Raw genomic sequence first — 21073 nt, 5'->3', positions numbered from 1 at the left:
TTACCTGATCTGTATCCAGATACTTCCCTACAAATTGCTCCCCTCTCTGTGCTTTATACCCAGATATCCCAACACACTGTGCCTTTTCCCACCCTATCTATAGATCTGTATCCACACAGCTCCCCACACATTGCACCCCTCTCTGTGCTTTATTCTGTACTCCGATGTCCCCATACACTGTGCCTTTTCCCACCCTATCTATAGATCTGTATCCACACAGCTCCCCACACATTGCACCCCTCTCTGTGCTTTATTCTGTACTCCGATGTCCCCATACACTGTGCCTTTTCCCACCCTATCTATAGATCTGTATCCACACAGCTCCCCACACATTGCACCCCTCTCTGTGCTTTATTCTGTACTCCGATGTCCCAATACACTGTGCCGTTCCCTAGGCTATCTATAGATCTGTATCCAAATATCTCCCTATACACTCTAGCTATTCTCATCCTGTGGAAACCTTGTATCTGGAAATAATCACCCCATACACTCTGCTCACCCCATTTTTTCCATGCAATGTATTTAAATCTGTCCCCATACACTGCACCTCTCCCCATAGTTATATACTGTACATACAGTGCTATAGATTGTATACACCGGTCTCTGTTTATATACTACAAATTAAGACTTTCTACAACCCCTACCTCTGGATACTAATCGCTAACTGTCAATATGATCATTGGTTATTATATCTCTAATCAGATTCCTTTGTGCATGTTTAAAATGTGATATATTTTATATAGACTATATATGTATGGGTGTATATTACATATATATATAGTGACAATATATATACACTGTACAGCGCTGCGTAATATGTCGGCGCTATATAAATACTAAATAATAATAATAATAATAATCACTGATCAGGTATCATGATGATTTTATGCTTTATTACTAGTTGTTTAGATGATGTTAGCATATATGTGAAAGAACCTAGGATGTGATAATATATATGTCTCATGCATACTAGTCAGTGTGTCCATAGCTGATTCTGTAAGTGCTTCATCCACTGATTGGTGGGTCCAGTATGTGCAGCAGAGAGTGTGGAACGTACAGTGCAAGCACTGTATGTCATCAATAGCTTGTCTCTGTATAAGGAACACATGCATGATCTGTATGAGTCACTTGGGGTAGAGATGGACTGTTTACATGGCATCTGAATAAACAGACGAAGCCTGCATGTTTTCCCTTTAAATCTCTGCCTGCATTTAATTTAATGCTGCATAAAAGTTGACAGTGCATTATCATTCTCTCTCTGCTGCCTCTAATTGTGTTTATCTTGCTGCATAAAATCCGCGCTACATGAAAAACCCCTCTTCCCCCTCTGTGCTCTCTCTCCATGGAGGCCCTGTGCAACTCCTGCAGCCTCCAGACTGGCCCCTGGCCAGAGGAGAGGCCTAGCAAGGGGGCTAGAGCGAGGCCCACTGTGTACTGCAGCAGTTTCTGCTCTGCAATAAGAGATTCTGAAAGATTCAAACCTGTGTACAGAAAAGCAGGGTGGCTGCAGTGGGGGCACTGGTATAGGGGAACAGGTGGGCTAGCCACAGTTCCCATACAATATGAGTACAGAGATGCAGTGGGGGAACTGATATAGGGGAATATGTGGGCTAGCCACAGGTTCCATACAGCATGAGTACAGAGATTCAGTGGGGGGGGGGGGGGGGGGGGGGCTCTGATATAGGGGAATAGGTGGGCTAGCCACAGGTCCCATACAGCATGAGTACAGAGACGCCAGGGGGCTGCAGTGTGGGGAACTGATATAGGGGAATAGGTGGTCTAGCCACAGTTCCCATACAGCATGAGTACAAAGACACAGGTGGGCGCACTGATGTAGGAGAACAGGTGGGCTAGCCACTGGTTCCATACAGCATGAGTACAGGGAGGCAAAGTGGCTGCAGGGGGGGCACTGATATAGGGGAACAGGTGAGTTATCCACAAGTTCTATGCAGCATGTCCTGGAATGCAGCTGACAGCAGGAGGAATAGAAGTGAATCCCTGGCAGTGTTTCGGCCACTGTGAAGAGGGTAATTATTAGCCCTTGTGTGCTCTGTGAGAAGCTGAACCTATCTCAGGTTACCCTAATATACAGAGTCTGCACAGCTGCTGCCTGGCAGTAACTGGCCTGTGCTCAGCCAAATATTGCTCCAGAGCGAAAAGAGTGAATCTTGATGTCTGTCGTCGACACATTGGGCTCTATTCACAAAACTTCTCATAAATGACTTATTTATCACCTAATTAATAAAAAAATAATTTTCCAGCACATTTACAAGCAAAATAATCATTTCAAGTAAGTTGTTCGTGATTAACTTCATTTCAATATTGCTTTTCTTATCTTAATTATATTATATTTTTGCTCCTTGGAAGCTTAAAAAAGTAACATACGGTAGATAAGGTGAAAACCGAGGAAAAAGCTTTGTGAATTGTGCCCTTTTGTCAGTCCACCCAGAATAGTAGGCTTATTTATATAACAAACAAACAAATAAACAAACAAACACAGATCATTTATATCCTGGCGGACTCAAAGCGCCAGAGCTGCAGTGACGAGGACGCGCTCTATAGGCAGTAGCAGTATTAGGGAGTCTTGCCCAAGGTCTCTTACTGAATAGGTGCTGGCTTACTGAACAGGCAGAGCCAAGATTCGAACCCTGGTCTCCTGTGTCAGAGGCAGAGCCCTTAACCATTACACCATCCAGCCACTATAGCACCAACATCTTCCATAGTGCTGTCCATAGTACAAAATAGACAATAGTGGGGTGTATAGATATGTGAGGAGTTCAACACACTGTACTAACAGGACATCCAGCAACACAAATACACAGAAACAGCAAATACTAGGGGGAGGTCCCTGAACTTGCGAGTTTCTTGCGAGTTTGCAATTGGGGACTATTTGGGGCTTTCTAGGATTAAATATTATAAATGTTTCTTAAAGGACATCCAAGGTGAAAGTAAACTGATGAGAAAAATCATTTTATCTATCCTCCTGCTCCTAAAAACAACTTTTTTTTATATATCCCACAGTTTTAATTTATATTTAAATCTAGTTTTTAAGTTTTTACTGTTTCATTGTCTCTGTTTAATGACACCTTCATTGAAGTATGCCAGAGCTCAAATCTATGAATTATTGACCCTTTTTATCTCTTTTCTGCTCTCAGAAGCCATTTACTGACAGAAACATTTTTTATGGCTGTAATTCCCCATCAGTGAGCGTTATGCTATAGTCTGACCTAGGCAGAAACTATCACTTACATACCTGATGTTTACCTCTTTCAGGCAGAGAAAGAAAAAAAAGGAACACAGCATAATTATTTGTGGTTTTGGCACTGTGCATATACATGTCTGTCTCATCATGTCACATGTCACCTCAGTTGTCCTTTAAAGGGAATCTGAGGTGAGAGGGATATGGAAGCTGACATGTTTATTTATTATTTATTATCCTTTTTATTTATTAATTTTATTGTTGTTGTTGTTTTTTTTTTTTTAAATAAAAATGTTTTTTTTTCCTTCCTCCCACTTCCCTCCCTCCCCCCTGAGATCCAATCAGTATGATCGCCCCTATGAGAGGGATCTGTTTCTGTGCCACTCCAGGGGACATCCAAGCGAAAGGGCTGTCCCCAGTACAGAGCTGTACAATGTACATAACGGCGATTACAGGCTGGCAGGCTGATCACAGAGCTCCGTGTCTCGGCAGGGAACGATTGCGCATGCGCGCATGTTCCCTGCTAATCTCCGCCTACAGGATTTGACACCAAGCAGTCCTGGGGGAGTGACTCTACAGCCGCCAATTGGCTAGAGGCAGTCACAGAGCAGTTAAAGAGAGCCCGAGGTGGGCTCATGAAATGGAAAAAAAAACTAGGATACCTGATCTGGGGGGCTGAGCTTTCACTTTTGTGACCTCTGCATCACGACACTGGAATGAGAGATTCATTCTCTCATTTATAGCGTGCAGGGAGGTGGGGTAGCGGCAAGGGGCGCGGCCTGGGAGAGAGAGCTTCCCACAGGGATTCCCTCTCCCACATGTTTACCTCCGAGATAGTGACAAATATTGTCGCTAATCTCGGGGGGCTATAGTGTGGTGGTGATGGGGGGGGGACAGAGAGCGGCGGTGTGGGGACACAGAGGCATGTCATGGGGCAGATAACCCCAAAAAACACCTCAGTTTCTCTTTAAACAATGCACATTGCCTGGCTGTCCTGCTGAACCTCTGTTTGGCGCCCTGAACTAACTTTGCACATATCAGGCACATTATTAACCTGATGAAGCGGCTTCGGCCGAGAAACTTCGTTGTTTTGGGTAACTATTAACCCTTTCCAATTCTATGCCAGGCTATGTCCAACACTGGCCTATTCCTGCATAGGTCCAATGTCGGACGAATTCCGACAGAAGGAAAATGGCTGTCACTGGATAAAATTTAGACTAAGTTGGACACTTTAATCCCCTCCACCAGCATGCTGCGCCACATAATAACACTGGCATGCATGCAAGGGAGGCGTTACTACAGTTAGCAAGCTTGTGTTGGGCCTGACGCCTCTTCCTGATCCGGGGTCGTCTCTTTGCTTTAGAGCTGAAGGTAGACACCCTCCGGATCCCACCATTGCAGCCATTTCTGGATCACCCATGTGATCCTGAAATTGGATTGGAAAGGATTACAGTATGCATAAGACTTTAGCGTGTAAGGCTGGCCTGTATTTCTTCCCAATTAATTTCTGCCTGGTTTGATCACATTGGTTGAATCTGCCAGTTGATTATTGCCCCAAGATGACAAATTGATTCACTCTATCTATTGATTCTGGGCAGTTTATTGATCGAAAGTCTGATAAAACATGTTGGAAAACCTCTGTGCAGGTGGAAGTGGAGGTGGGTGATGGCCTTTTACTGTGTGACTTAGGGGTTTACTGGCATATTGGGGTGTAATCAACTCAAGTCCGTTTGGGAAATGCATTTGCTCCGCTCTCCAAATAGAGGACCAGAGTGAATACTGTGCAGTCCTCTGTGGTTGGTGGTTAAAGATCCGGCTCTAGTGGGGAACAAGCCTTATATTTATGGTTCAGTGTTCCATATACATACATTGTGGATTGTTTAAGCTCCTAAGAGTACACTCGGGGGGATTTTTTAAAAAAAAGTATGATTCATAACTCAGTAGTGGGAAGCCTGTGGATAGTCCAGTGGTTTCCTAGATCCGCTGGTAACTCACGTGTCAAGCGTAAAGTCCCTCTATGCCTATTTGACTTTTGTCAGTTGATTAGGTTTCTTCTGCCTGAGCTCCCAGGTTTTGACAAGTGCATCTGGATTGGGCATGAGCGGCAGACTAAAGCACCTGTGCATGGAGTAATAAATGTCTGCACCAGCGATTTCGTTCTACTGGGCATGTGCTGATCTAACTCGAGTTTACTCAGTCCAGATGCGTTTGTTCAGAGGAACCCAGTGGGCTCTACTAGGATCCGGAAACCATCTGACCTATCCAAAGGCTTTTAATTTATGAGTGGGGATGAACAATGAGATCAGGGCTGTGGATTTGGTACAAAAAACATCCAACTCAGACTCCTCAGTTTATGAAACAACGACTCCAACTCCAGGTACCCCAAAATTGCTCCAACTCCATAACTGAGACTGCACAGCCCTTGTAGGGCTGTGGACTGTGTACAAAAATCATCCATTCCGACTCCTCAGTTTATGAAACCACCAACTTGAGGTACCCAAAAGTTGCTCTGACTCCTCAACTCCGACTCATGTAAATTATATGCAGCTGTCATATTTTATTTATTGGTCAAAGTTCAAGTCAGAGCTGTGGAGTTGGAGTCGAGGAGTCAGAGTCGGAGCAATTTTGTTGGAGTTGGAGTCAGAGCCGTTGGTTTCATAAACTGAGGAGTCGGGAGTCGGATGATTTTTTTTTGTACAAAATCCACAGCCCTGGTAAGTATTAGACTAAGGAGTCGGAGTCGAGGAGTCGGAGCCATTTTGGGTATCTGAAGTCGGTAGTTTCATAAACCTAGGAGTCTGAGTCGGAGTTGGAGTTGGATGATTTTTGTACCCACTCCACAGCCCTGATATAATGTACATGAAATTTGAAGGTTATAGATCATCCCTAACTGAGGTACGTATTTACCTTTTTAATAAAAAAAAATAAAAAAATTACATCAGCTGTATTTTAAAGGAGTACTGTAACCTTGAAGAAAAAAATAGTTCAACTTACCTGGGGCTTCTACCAGCCCTCCGCAGACGTCCTGTACCCGCGCTGGTACTCTACAATACTCCGGTCCCTGCCGCGGCTAGCTTCCAGTTTTTGCGACTTTAATGTTGCAAACAACTGCACTGTGCTTGCGCAGGGAACTCCCGGCGACGTCAGTGAGGACGTGTGCGCACAGGCACAGTTGTTTGTGACATTAAAGTCACAAAAACTGGAAGCCAGCCATGACTGGGACCGGAGGATCGTAGAGTACCGACGTGGGCACAGGACGTCTGCTGGGGGGCGGTAGAAGCCCCAGACAAGTTGAACTTTTTTCTTTTTAAGGTTACAGTACTTTAAATTCGTGAAAATCATGAAATGTGTTCTTTTGCAAGGCTTTTTCCTGTGCCATGCAGTTTTTGATACTCCAGAATGTACTGCTCGCCTGTTCTACAGTTCAGTATGATGAGCCCTGCTCTAGTGCCTTTTTCTGGTATCTGAATAAAAAAATGTGTTCTTAGAGTTGCTCAGTGCCTCTGTTTGTTTGAAGGGCATTGTACAGAATGACTATAGTGTCCCAGTAGATGTGACATTTTTGATGCTATTAAACTTTTCTACAGCTGGAGTGCGCAAATGTTTCTATCTTTCTGAGGTCGTTCTCTTTATTCTCTGCCGGTTTGTTTACTTATCTTCTCTGGAGGAACTTGACACAGCCCGAGGCTACTATAGAAGTATGATCCTGTTATTAAGACAATTATTTATTATGCAGCGCAAGATACCTTATATACTCGTATACAAGTTGTCCTTATTGTAACGAACGGTGTAGCAACACAGATGTCTGATTATGTGTGATCTGCAGAATCACCAATAATACAGACGCTATACCTGATTATGTGGTGATCTGCAGTATCACCAATAATACACGTATAGCTAGCAAGATACAAGGTATGTGTAGTGCTTGGTGCAACAATAAACTGGGCCTTACCAGAGGAGCTGGTAGGCACTATAAGAACTCAGCAACAATAAGTAGCAAGACCTCACCAGAGAAGCTGGTGGGAACTTATAGAACACAGTAACAATAATTTTAGCAAGACCTCACCAGAGGAGCTGGTGGGTACTTATAGAGCACAGTAATAATACTTTTAGCAAGACCTCACCAGAGGAGCTGGTGGGTACTTATAGAGCACAGTAACAATAAGTTTAGCAAGACCTCACCAGAGGAGCTGGTGGGTACTTAAGAGACACTGAAGCGAAAAAAAAAATATGATATAATGAATTGGTTGTGTACTATGAATAATTACTAGAAGATTAGCAGCAAAGAAAATATTCTCATATTTTTATTTTCAGGTATATAGTGTGTTTTCTAACATTGCATCATTCTCTAATATGTGCAGATTACACAACACTCTGCATTCAAAATGATTCCTTCAGAGCAGTCTGTGAACTAATGACCTCTCCTCTGCCAGAGGAAAAGACATTTGTTTACTTACAGTTGAGATAATAAAAGTCAGATAACAGCCCTCTCCACGACTTTGAAAGTCGTAGAGATTAATGGCTTTTTTGCATAGAGATAACAACTGGAGTTTCTTAACTCTTCCTGTACTGGAAACAATTACACTGGTGTAGCTGATCTTAATGTTTTATTTCTTAGCTGTGCTACACATACAAATCATAATATCATAATTTTTTTTTCGCTTCAGTGTCTCTTTATTAATACCTCACCAGTGGCGAGGGCCCACTGGTGAGTAGGAGCGTCAGACAGGCTAGGTTCGGCAACTAAGAGGCAGATATAGTACAGAGTCAGAAGGCAAAAGAGTAGTAGGTAATCAGGCAGGGATTCGGCAACTAGATCAGATGGGCAGAAGTACAAAGATGAGTAGCAATAAGCAGAGTCAGAGGTTAGCCAGAATCATACACAGAATATCAATAATATCAATACTATACAGTAACAATCTCCTAGTCTTGTGTGAAATCCCTGGTCTAAGTCTAAGGTCTGAGCACTAGCACATAAGTATTCGCAACCGCAGACAAGTTGCGAGTGAGCAGCGACGGCTTAAGAAGCAGAGTACACTTCCAAGCCGCGCCTACTCCAATCAGCCAATCCTGAGCGGCGAACGTCGGCTCTGACGTCAGCCTACCTTTATGCTGGGAGGAGGCGCGTCAGCTGACGCGCCTCCTCCCAGCATAAAGGTCCCGTCTACGTGTGCGGCCGCGCGATACAGAAACCTTATGTCAAAATGACAATTCCATCCTCGGCGTGCTAGACGCCGAGGGAATGGAAAAAGACTATGAATAGGGAACTGAAGCGGCTGCAGAGACACCCTGCGTGCCCGCAGCCGCATATGTTACACTCATGTATAAGTTGACTCCAATATTCAACCCTCTTCAGCTGGAATTTTTATTGACTCAAGTATAAGTCTACCCATCAAAGGGCTGCACTTGGGTCCGAGAAGGGGTTAAGGATTGCCCTGCATACAGTATTACAGCCATTAACCCCTCCTGTCCCTTAAGTGCAGCCAATACCTCATCCAGGCCCTGAAGTGCTGCAATTATTTTTTCCCTTTTATGCATCCCAGTATCCCCCCCCCCCCCCCTGCACCTTTCCTTGTTCATTTTTGTGGCCAGGACTTTCAGACCTGTGTTTTCCTGGCATTTCCTTTCCTCAAAGTATCACTTACCACTTGGAAAATTGCTGCAAATGGGAATGTCACTAATAATACACATATTATTCAGTGTGCTCATTGTTGCCTGTGACTCGTGTGTAAGTCGACCCCTATACTTTTATGAAGTGAATCAAACCTACATTTCTAGACTCTATACTCGAGTATATACAGTAGTTTCTTGCAGTTCCCAACATCACCTTTTACATGTCTGTGTTGTTACTCTGTAGAAGAGCTTTCATGCTAGGTACTCACGGTGCAATTTTCTGACAGATTATTTCTAACTTGTCCTATCTGATTTCCAATCGATTTTTCTAGCAATTTTCCGTTCACTTCTATAAAAAAATAGTTTAAAAAATCGGAAATAATAATAAATCTGTCAGAAAATTGCATGGTGTGTACCTAGCATTATGTTTCACTAGAAGACAGAAGAGTCTCTATGAGGGTTGATCTTGATGGACATGTTAAAGGACAACTGAAGTGAGAATGATAGGGAGGCTGCCATATTTATTTCCTGTTAAACCATACCAGATGCCTGGCAGCCCTGCTGATCTATTTGCCTGCAGTAGTGTCTGAACAACTACCAGGAACAAGCATGGAGCTAATCTTTTCAGATCTGACAATAATGCCAGAAACCCCTGATCTGCATATGCTTGTTCAGGGTCTATGACTAAAAGTATTAGAGGCAGAGGATCAGCAGGACAGCCAGGCAACTGGCATTGTTAAAAAGGAAATAAATACAGCAGCCTCCATATCCCATCTCACTATAGTTGTCCTTTAAGGGTTAATGAATGGAGTGGGGTCCCAGAGAGCAGGGCGGTGAATGAGTGGCAGAGAACACACATGTGGAGGGGCAGGAAAGACAAGCGGCAACCATACAGGAGCCGGGGATGGGAGAGGGAGAGAGAGAAAAACCTGCCCAGCAGCAGGGCTGAGGAGTCGGAGCAATTTTGGGTACCTGGAGTCGGTGGTTTCCTAAGCTGAGGAGTCAGGAGTCAGAGTTGGGTGATTTTTGTACCAAATTCACTCCCCTGGTAAGAATTAGACTAAGGAGGAGGAGTCGGAGCCATTTTGGGTACCTGAAGTCGGAGTTGAAGTCGGTGGTTTCCTAGACTGAGGAGTCAGAGTCAGATGATTTTTGTACCGACTCCACAGCCCTGCCCAGCAGTATATCAGATCCAATAGAGTTAGGAGTAGGACAGGGTGGCTTCTCCTATTGGCTGTCTCCAGTGTCTGATAAAGTTACCGCATCTCTGTTTGCCAGTTATTGACAGGTCAGAGCAGGTTTTAAAGGATACCCGAAGTAACATGTGACATGATGAGATAGACATGTGTATGTACAGTGCTAAGCACACAAATAACTATGCTGTTTTCCTTTTTTTCTTTCTATGCCTGAAAGAGTTAAATATCAGGTATGTAAGTGGCTGACTCAGTCCTGACTCAGACAGGAAGTGACTACAGTGTAACCCTCACTGATAAAAAATTTCAACTATAAAACACTTTCCTAGCAGAAAATGGCTTCTGATAGCAAGAAAGAGATAAAAAACGAGAATTTCTTATCAGTGAGGGTCACACTGTAGTCACTTCCTGTCTGAGTCAGGACTGAGTTAACCACTTACATGTCTGATATTTAACTCTTTCAGGCAGAGAAAGAAAAAAAGGAACACAGCATAGTTATTTGTGTGCTTAGCACTGTAAATACACATGGCTATCTCATCATGTCACATGTTACTTTGGGTATCCTTTAAAGAAAAACTGAACTGATAAATAAAAGTAAACAAACGCACATCATACATACCTCCCGCGTCGTCTGCTTATCAATCTTTCTTCTCTCCTGCGTCTGTTTTAAATGGAATTCTCAGTCCTCTATTTTAGAAATGGCAATGTCCCCATAACAGCTTTCAGAAGGTCAGCATTCATAGGGAATCATAGGGAATCATGGGCATTACCTTGCACATCAGATTTCCTTTCAGTTATAACTGACAGCAACTTATATGGTGAAAAAGGGCCCTAGGCTTTCAGCTTCCTGAGAGACAAGTCTGACAAGATCTTCTCAGAACTGGAAGGAGTTATTGTTGAGTGAGAACTGACAGCGAGAGAAGTATGAAATATTCATTTGCAGGTACATCATGTGTTTACTTTAACGTGAACCTGAACAATTAAAATTATTTAAAATAAACACATGATGTACTTGTAAATGAATAGAGATGTAGCGAACCGTTCTACTGTGAACAGTCCATAGGCAGCTTGCCTCTGTATTACTTCTGGGTCGGCAAGGTCCCTCAGTAGTACGCAGGCGCTGGCCCGATTGCGCGCCTGTGGCCAGGCTTGCTCTGCACATGTGCATGATGTCATGCACAGAGCGTACTTGGCCACATTCGTGCGAGGGACCTTGCCAACCAAGAAGTAGTACAGAGGCAGGCTGCCCATGGACTGTTCACAGTAGAACAGTTTGCGGCGCTAGTCTACTTTAGGGGACCCACCGCAAATCCCCATAGACACTTTCAGCTGGGCTGCAAAACGGAACAAATGTCTTCCGTTTGCTTGTTTAAACCCCCACAAGCCATATACCCATGGGTAGGTAAGCATGTCCTCTAACGAATTTGGAGGTTTTCGGTAACAAAAAGTTGAAATTGGCCGTGTAGGAGCCACCGAACGGCCTAAATCTCGGTTCCGTCGCCCATCTTCATTGTGCTGTGCAGGTCTTTTCTTCCTCCTCATTGGAGGGTTTGTTAGCTGCCGACAGAAGCTGGCACGCCCCCACCTAACAATCCCTCCAATGAGCAGGAAAAAACGACCTGCAGAGCAGAACCAAGATGGCCGACGGACCCGAAATTGCGGCCGTTCCGCGGCTCCTATACAGTCAGTTCAAACTTTTCTTTTACCGAAACCCGCACAATTCGTTACAGGACATGCTTAGCTACCCGGGGATATAAGGCTTGTGGGGGTTTAAACAAGCAAACGGAAGACATTTGTTCCGTTTTGCAGCCCAGCTGAAAGTGTCTATGGGGATTTGCAGTGGGTCCCCTAAAGTAGACTAGCGCCCGGTTTGCTACAGATTTATAAATGAATATTAAATAATTACTTACTTTGCCGTTAGTGCCTCACAAGCTTACCATTTTCTTATTATCCCTTCCTTTTCTGAGGTAATTTTGTCAGAACTCAAATATATCAGTTTCTGTCAGTTATATTTCAGTTGCTGTCGGTTATAACTGAAAGGACAACTGATGAGCAAGGTATCCCTATGGCTCAAGTGGGTGATATTACAGTTTAAAGGACAACTGTAGTGAGAGGGATATGGAGGCTGCCGTAGTTATTTCCTTTTAAACAATGCAGATTGCCTGGCTGTCCTGATGATCTATCTGTCTGCAAAAGTGTGTGAATAACAGCAGACACAAGCGTGCAGCTAATCTTGCCAGATCCGACAATAATGTCAGAAACACCTGATCTGCTGCATGCTTGTTCAGAGGCTGTGGCTAAAAGTATTAGAGGCAGAGGATTAGCAGGACTGCCAGGCAACTGGTATTGTATAGAAGGTAATAAATATGGCAGCCTCCACATACCTCTCGTTACAGTTGTCCTTCAACGGTGTGCTGACCAGGAAGCTGTTATGAGGTAATGGCTATTTTCAAAATGAAGGACGAAGGATTCCATTGATCACAGTGGGCTAACGGGACACAGGAGAGGAGAAAGAGATTGGTGAGTAGACTACATGGGAGGTAAGTATGACGTGTGTATGTTTATTTTGACTTTTCGTTTTCAGTTCAGGTTTGAGAAACTAACCAGTAGCCTGAAGTACACCAGTACACCATGGTGAAGTACACCATGGAGGAATCTCAGATAACCCGTCTGTGAGAACCAACTCCCCTTATCTTATTTATTTTCTGTTATTCTCTCTCCATTTTCTCAATTCCTCTGTCTACTCTCTAATTCTTTTCATACTTGCTTTTGGCCTGTACATTTTATTGCTCTCCTGGTCCTCATAGCTAATTTCAATGTATGTCACTTTTAAACATAAAATATTTGTATGGCAATCTTTGAAACACAAACGTGTAGCAGAGAGGTTAGGGCTGTGGTCATGCCTCTGGATTTACTGTTAAAGCGGACCTGAACTCAAAACTTCCTCTATGCTAAAGGATATGCAACAGTATACTAATCTTTAACTACTAAACGACCGCATCACGCAGATGGGCTGCAGTTTACCAGGGATAACATGCGCGATCGCAAGCCTGCAAGCCGCGATTGCTTTTTCCGCCGAAAGGGGAAAGAAATCCCCTTTGTTTACCTCTGTACAGTGCTGTGATCTCCTGCAGCACTGTATGGGGGACACTCTGCTGTCCCTCAGAGCAGTTCCTGGAGCGTGCCCTCTCATAGGCTGATGTCTATGGGAGGCGGAGAAAAGTGCTGATCGCCATCCTTTGGCGATTTAGGACGGGGAAGGAGGGAAAAGCCTGCCATTTGTTTTTTATTTAAAAAAGGATTGCAGCAGCGATCAGAGTCCTCCAAAAGAGTGATCTATTAAAGACAATAGAAGGAGGTAAAATTCACTTGTGTGCTGAGTTGTAGGGCTGTGCAGCACGCTGACAAAGCTGCACAGCCCTGCATTGTGCAAAATGGCCTGGTCACTGGGTGGTGTAAGCCTGTGGTCCTGAAGTGGTTAAAGAGAAACATTTCTTTGTTACAGGTGATACAAATCATGCAATAAATCTACAGGGTTTATACTTCCTGCTTTCATGGAAGCAGGCATATTGTTAACATCCTGTGCTTTTAAATGAGCGTATCTGCTTTGGCAGTCAGCTGACACAGGAGAGAGATCAAATTACAACTTGTGATTAGACACAGATGAGGGGGAATTAGACAGGCTAAACTCTCTAAATACATACAGGGTGCATTTCTCTGTTTTCCTGTCGTGTGCAAGAGTTTAGGTCCACTTTAAAGGACTTACGAGGCCAAAATCGTTAAACAAGTCAAGTACCTGCAAGATGTTTAAATGCATGGAGGACGCCGTCCGCGCCCTCCGTGCAGTTCCACCGGGTCCCCTTCCTGAAAGCGCCCCCCGTGCCGATCGCGACCCCACAGGCCGGGTCGGGCTCTCATGCCGCTCCTAATATGGCCGTTGGAGCTGGCCGCGGCTGCGCAGTCCGCATTGCTGCAAGTGCGGCTGGGCAGCTCTAGGGCCAACCCCTCCGAACCATTGTAGCGGCGTCCTCCGTGCATTTAAACATCTTGCAGGTACTTGACTTTAACGATTTTGGCCTCGTAAGTCCTTTAAGCTTGATATGTTTAAAAAGTTGTGGAGGGTTACAAGTTTGGCAAGGAGTATGAAGAGATCTCCAGGGGGTCTGTATGGCTGATATTGTGCTGAATCCCCTCCCACAGTTTCCTGTCTGTGAACTTCATTGCATTGTGGGAAATAACAGCTGTTTCCAACTGCCAAGCAACCAGTATCTCCCTCTGTGCATATGTAGAGCTATAAAAAACAAAAAACACAACGCAATATAAGGGCCGGTTTCCACTACACACTAATTCCACTAATGCGATTTTTCTGATGCAAGTTTCCCATAGGCATTCATCAGAGTCAGTTTTCTGCATCCAGAATCCGCATGTAGTGGAAACAGGCCCTAAGCCTATTACAATGTTAGTGGGTTTGGTTATAAAAAATGGCAGTTGGTGATGTCTAGATTTTTTTTTCTGTCTACCAGCAGTAAAGATGATGACTAGCAGGCTGATTGTGGATCAAACAACATGAACAAATTGCATGGCAAATATCATTTAATTTCTTGATCTCTCTTCTATTTTTTAACTTCTTACTTTGCAATGTATTGGAGCTTCTGCCAGCCCCTGCAGCCGCCATGTGCCCGCAACGTTACCAAACGATCCTCCGGTCCCCTGTCGCAACTCACTTTTGTTCTCGCCGTCTTGCAAGTCAACGTCCGTTTTCATACGCGCTCCTGTGGCCCGGGAGCATCCTGTGCAGACGCAGTACGGGAAAATCTCTACTGCGCCTGCGCAGTACACTCCTGGCGATGGGAGCATGAACGAGGTCGCACATGGCCAGGGCCGTGCAGGCGCCGTGGGCGGCGACTGAAGAAAGTGAAAGTAAACCATGGTGGGGGATAGGCCTGAATAATTTTAGGAAAAGATTAAATTGAGCGATTTCTGTCCGAAATCACGATTTCGATTTGATTCATAATTTCCTCAATCAAGCATTTTTGCTGTCCTGTGCGCCTCTGCCCCAGTTTGTCTTTGTGCATCCTGTGTATCTTTGTGCCCCCTTTGTATCCTCTCTGTGCCTACTCTGTGTGTCTCTCTGTGCCCCCATGTCCCCCAGACTGCGGTAGTGCTGGACATACCTTACAGCACGAGTCCAGTGATGCCCCTCTATCCATTTCGCCTCCTGCTGGCTCTAATCCATGGCATACTTTCTGTAGGTCATGTGACATACAGGAACCAGGAAGTATGGCGTGTACGAGCCGGCAGATGGCAAGAGAGGACAGACAGCGTTGGAATCGTGTCGGAAGGTATGTCCAACACTGCCGATGCTGCGGGCCGCACATGCCGGGACTTGGGGTAAGTTTGAAGCCGCTTCTTCAAACTTCCCAAAGAACTTGTTGCTTTGACAATTCCGAAATTGTGATCTTGGTGATCGCGATTTCGGTTTAAATTCGATTTATCTTTCAGGCCTAGTGGGGGACCAGAGGATTGTTTGGTAATGTCACGGTCGCAGGGTGGCTGCAGGGGGGCTGGCAGAAGCCCCATGCAAGTTGAACTTTTTTTCATAGATTCTTCAGGTTTCCTGTAAGTTAATATTTTGATCAAAATTAATTGAATGAAGTGCTAAGATTCAGTTTATTTGCATTTGATTATTAATCAAACTGAAGCTTAATCATTTCAGACAAATCATATAATGAATGGGGGCACTATTTTGCTATTTTGTTTACGTGAAATGGGCAAGAATGTGTTAAATCTCTTGGTAACGGGCAGTTGAACTCTCAAGTGTAGTGAAAATCTAACCTTGTGCTTAATCACTTTGGCACTCTGTAAATGAGGACCCACCATTGCAGTAAGTTTGGGGGAGGAGAATAAAACCCCAGAGGGATATTTCCACCTGACAAAGTCAGAGGCATTTACGTTAATGATCGATTTTTCTTGCTCATGTTCTCAGTCAATACATTTGTATTAACTGCAGGAGGGAACATGGATTTTTTTCCCAAGGTTCCCGAGCAACAGAATTCACCCAGAATGCTTTGTCTCTGATTTCTAAAGTGCTTAATCAACCATCATTGGAACTGCTGTATTCTGATCTTGGTTTAGAGAGAAAGTAGGGAGAGGTTAGCTGTAATTTGTAAAGATGCAGCTAGTCGAAATTTTTAAATGAGGCCTGGTGGTGGACCGAAGGGACACAGAGAGGATTGGAAAGGCTCTAAGCGATCCAGAGCCTTTTCTCCTCTTAGGACAGCATCTAACTTGTTTTAGGCTGTTAGTTATGCTTTAAAAGTGATTACGGTAATTTTGACTTCAGACAACTAAGAGGGTTTAAACTTGGAAAGTGACTATGAAATAGAACTAGTGGAGTCATTTACCTATTTGCAAAGTGTTTTTACCAGAAATGGTGGTGCAGAAAATTATGTAAAAATCAAACAAAGAAAGCAAAATGAACATTTATGCAGCTAAATAAAAGTAAGTTATCACTTTTAATACTAATGTGAAAGCAGTCCTTTGTATATGCAAGTAAAACTTGGAAGGTCACACAACAAGACCTTAGAATGGAATCCACAGGGAACAAGAAGAGGCCGGCTTAAAAAAAACAAAACATGGAGATCAGTGGAAGAAGAAATTAGAGAGATGGAAAAATTAGTGATAGTCATGTCTAGGAGAACTCGTGTAGAAGCATGTGATCAGTTTGGACATGTGATAGATATGTAAGTCTCTGATTTGCTAGTCATGATCATGTGCTAAAGCAGGAGGTGATCACAGCAAATGAGCTTTGCAAATCTATTAACAGATCAAACAAATCACAAGCTTCTCCATGAGTTTTCCTAGACGTGACCATCCCTATGGGAAAACATGGAATGAGATCAAGAGAAAAGCAACAACTAGATTTGAATGGAGAGTCTTCACAGATGCCCAATGCTCCTCTGGGAGTAAAAGGAACAGATGAGAGAGGTGAAAGGAAGAAGGTCTGCTGCTAGGTAACTGCCCAAGTTTACGTAAACACCTTTGCCAGGAACTGGAGATAGTTGTGCTCTGTGGTATAGAGAATTGTGGTTTGTAATGTGCTGTCACTTGGTCATGCAGTGAGGACACTCATAGACATAACAGCTGGGAGAGCTGAATGGTGGAGGAATTCTTGTGATCATGAGGTAGGTGAGGATGCTTATGCTCTCTACAGACACTAATTCTTCACAGTTTACCAACTTGGAGCATATTTGAGGTAAAACGGGGATGTCAAACTCCAGTCCTCAAAGGCCGAGGTTCTCACACATTTTTGGAACAGTTCAAAGGAATCGATGGGTCTGAAACAGGAAAGGAGTGGTTCATCAAGTGGAACATGTTTCTCAGTCCATCCTAAACATAGGAATGGATATTGCCTTTAAAGGACAACTGTGATTAGAGGGATCTGCAGGCTGCCATATTTATTTCCTTTTAAGAAATACCAGTTGCCTGGCAGCCCTGCTGATCTTCTGCCTCTAATACTTTTAGTCATAGAACCTGAACAAGCATATGCAGATCAGGTGTTTCTGACTTGATCCCCCCCCCCTTTTGTTCCCCAACATTCCTTCAAATTGTAAGCCTGCAAGGCCAAGGCTCTATCGCCCTTTTGTGTCTTGGATTTTGTTATACATTTTATTCTTCATGTTACTTTTGTCATTGTAATCACCAATTCTGTATTTTGTGTATTGGTGTACACCACTGTCTGTATTATGTTTGTTTCTTACTTTGTACAGCATCATGGACTATGTTGGCGGTTCATAAATCAGGACCTGTGGTGAGAGCTATATGGAGGCTGCCATATTTATTTCCTTTTAAACAATACACGTTGCCTGGCTGTCCTACAGATCCACTGTCTCTAACACTTTTAGCTGTAGACACTGAACAAGCATGCAGAGCCGATGTGTCTGACTCAAGTCTGACTGGAATACACAAATGCTTGTTTCAGGTGGGTAAGTCAGACACTACTGCAGACAAAGAGATCAGCTAGACCACCTGGCAACTGGCAAAGAAATAAATGCGGAAGCCTCCATTCGTGTCTCACCACAGGTTCATTTTAACCTCTTGAGCACCACAGTGTTAAACCCTCTTAAAGACCAGGCCATTTTTTGTAAAATAGGCTACTGCATCTTTAAGGCCAAACTGCAGGGCCGCACAACACAGCACACAAGTGATTGACCCCCCCTCCCCCCTTATCTCCCCACCAACAGAGCTCTCTGTTGGTGGGGTCAGATCTCCCACCGGATGTTTGTTTATTTATTTGTTATCAATTTCCCGTATTTTTTTGTAATTTATATTCCGCCTCCCTCCTTCCTCCCCCCGCGTGATCGGCTGTCATAGGCTTCAGCCTATGACTGCGGATCACCGCCAAGACTCTGGAGGGAACAGCTGTGTCACACGGCTGTCCCCAGTACAGTGCTGCTGTAGATCGCAGCGCTGTACATTAAATTAGACGGCTGGGAGAAGGCTCCGCCTACCAAGCAGGAGATGCGCGCGATATCCTGCAAAATGCAGCGTGTGCGCGATCTCCTGCAAAACGAAGCCCCAGGAATTTACGCTGATCGGCGTTAGGTGGTTCTGGGGCTTCCACTGCGGCCACACCCATCGGCGTGACGCAGTCTGCAACTAGTTAATGTTTAGGTCCAAATACAGGCTTGGGCCTCCTCTGTAGTACATCCAGAGTCTATTGCAACTATTGCACTTTTTTTTTTCATTTATAAAACCTCCCATAAGGGGTCAGCCACACTATAAGCGCTTTTCTGAGCGCTTGTGATTGATTAGGACTTTCTGAGCGCTTTTTAAAAATCGCTCCCATTTACATTCATTAAAATCGTGGTAAAAATCACATAGTAAAAATCGCCGCAATTTTTAACGTATGCGATCATGGTGATTTTTCGGCAATTTTAATGAAAGTGAGAGCAATTTTTAAAAAGCTGATCAATCACAAGTGCTCACAAAAGCGATTTATAGTGTGGCTCAGCCCTAAGGGAAGTTGGTATGTTTGAGTAGCGCTGGGGGGTGGGGTTGGGAGTAGCACCATTACTGTACTTACCTATGGAGTGCTGCTTCTCTGGCCCCCGGCCCTTTCTGGATTCTCCATTGTGAGAAGCTGACTGCAGCTTCTGCAGGCACACCGCGATGCATGCTGGGAGATGCAAGTGCAGCAATGTACAAAATGTATTATAAATGTATCTTTTTTCCTATAATGCTGTCACTTACAGTAGGTAGTAAAACTGACAGGTTTTGGACTAGTCCATCTCCTCATGGGGGATTCACAGTAAAAGCATTTACTGAACGGCAGTTGCTCAGTCCAACTGGCAAAATAGTGAGCCAATGGGCATCTCTGTATAGGTCTTGTTCAGGGAGTGTTCTAAAAGATTAAAGGAAAAAATCTAAAAATCCCCCATGAGGAGATGTACTAGCCCAAAAATTGATTTTGAATGCCTATTATAAGTGACTTAAACATAGGAAAAAAGTAATTTGTAGTGCATTTCATTCTGAGGATAAATGTACAGTTTAAAGGGAACCTGAACTGAGTAAAACTATTTAAAATAAACACATGATGTAGCTGCAAATAAATATTACATACTTACCTCGCCGTCAGTTTCTCTCAGAAGCTCACCGTTTTCTTTTAACAGTGATCCCTTCCAGTTCTGACAACATTTTGTCAGAACTGAAATAAACCTGTTACTGTCAGTTATACATCAGCTGCTGTCAGTTACAAATGAATGTGCAAGGTAATGTCCATGTTTCCCTATGGCTCAAGTGGGTGATATTACAGTTTAACAGTGTGCTGACCAGGAAGCTGTTATGGGGTAATGGCCATTTCAAAATGGAGGACAGAGACTTGCATTGATCACAGTGGACAAACGGGACTCAGGAGAGGAGAAAGAGATTGAAGAGTAGACTACATGGTAGGTAAGTATGACTTGTGTATGTTTAGTTTGACTTTTAATTTTCAGTTCGGGTTCTCTTTAAATATGTGTACATGTTTAAAATTGAACAATATTTTATGATAGCGGCCATTTAAAATAATCCTTTTCCTATTTAGAGCTAGTCTGCAGAAGTTTGCAGTTCACATTCATATTTTTGCTAAAATTAACGTGTTCCCAGTTTTGGCATTTGCGCATTGCTGCTGTAGTTTTCCATATGATGCAAAGTATGTGTTAGTGAGTTTCCAAGAAAGACCTTTGGGGATTGCTATGCCAAGCAACTGCCTACAAGAGATGGAAAAATAATTGAGTGGTTAGCACTGCTGCCTTTCAGCACCAGGTCTTAGGAAGAGCTCCATCCAAGGAAATACATTAAAGGGAAGGTCCAAGCAAAATAAAAAAAATGAGTTTCACTTACCTGGGGCTTCTACCAGCCCCATGCAGCCATCCTGTGCCCTCGTAGTCACTCACTGCTGCTCCAGTCCCCCGCTAGCAGCCTGCCGACCTCGGAGGTCGGCGGGCCGCATTGCGTACATTTTTACGCATTCCCGCTGGTGCAGGAACATTAACACATACATTTTTACGCATTACTGGTTCAATATGTAAAAAGGTACGCAATGCGGCCCGCCGACCTCCGAGGTCGGCAAGCTGCCAGCGGGGGACTGGAGCAGCAGTGAGTGACTACGAGGGCACAGGACGGCTGCATGGGGCTGGTAGAAGCTCCAGGTAAGTGAAACTCATTTTTTTATTTTGCTTGAACCTTCCCTTTAAGATAGTATGGTCTCCCTGTGTGAGATTTCTACTTTAGCAAAAACCATTATGTTTGTGCTTTTGGCTCCTCTACTGATGTGCACAGTAGGGGGGGGGGGACTAATGTCTCATTTGTTTTGCTGTGTAATAATCGTTTCTGTGTCTCATACAAGATTTGAATAGCTGTTTGCTTTCTTTATAATTAGCATGTATCATGAGGGAGGGAATATTAGAGAGTAAGCTCCTCTGAAGCAAACACTAATGTGACTAGGCCAATGCCTTCCATACAATGTTTCCTAATACTGTATGCCATAGCTTTTTCTTTCACACAGAAAATGTTCAATTTGTGCCGA

General features: G+C 43.9%; 1 protein-coding gene across 1 annotated transcript in view; it reads left to right on the top strand.

Moving 5' to 3' along the window:
* B4GALT2 (beta-1,4-galactosyltransferase 2) overlaps nt 1-21073 on the top strand; it is a 172560-nt gene that overhangs the window by 861 nt on the left and 150626 nt on the right. The gene's annotated exons all lie outside the window — the stretch shown is intronic.

This window comes from Hyperolius riggenbachi, chromosome 6 (assembly GCF_040937935.1).
Source record: "Hyperolius riggenbachi isolate aHypRig1 chromosome 6, aHypRig1.pri, whole genome shotgun sequence".
Classification (NCBI taxonomy): Eukaryota; Metazoa; Chordata; class Amphibia; order Anura; family Hyperoliidae; genus Hyperolius; species Hyperolius riggenbachi.
This window is presented reverse-complemented; position numbering and strand designations above follow the sequence as displayed.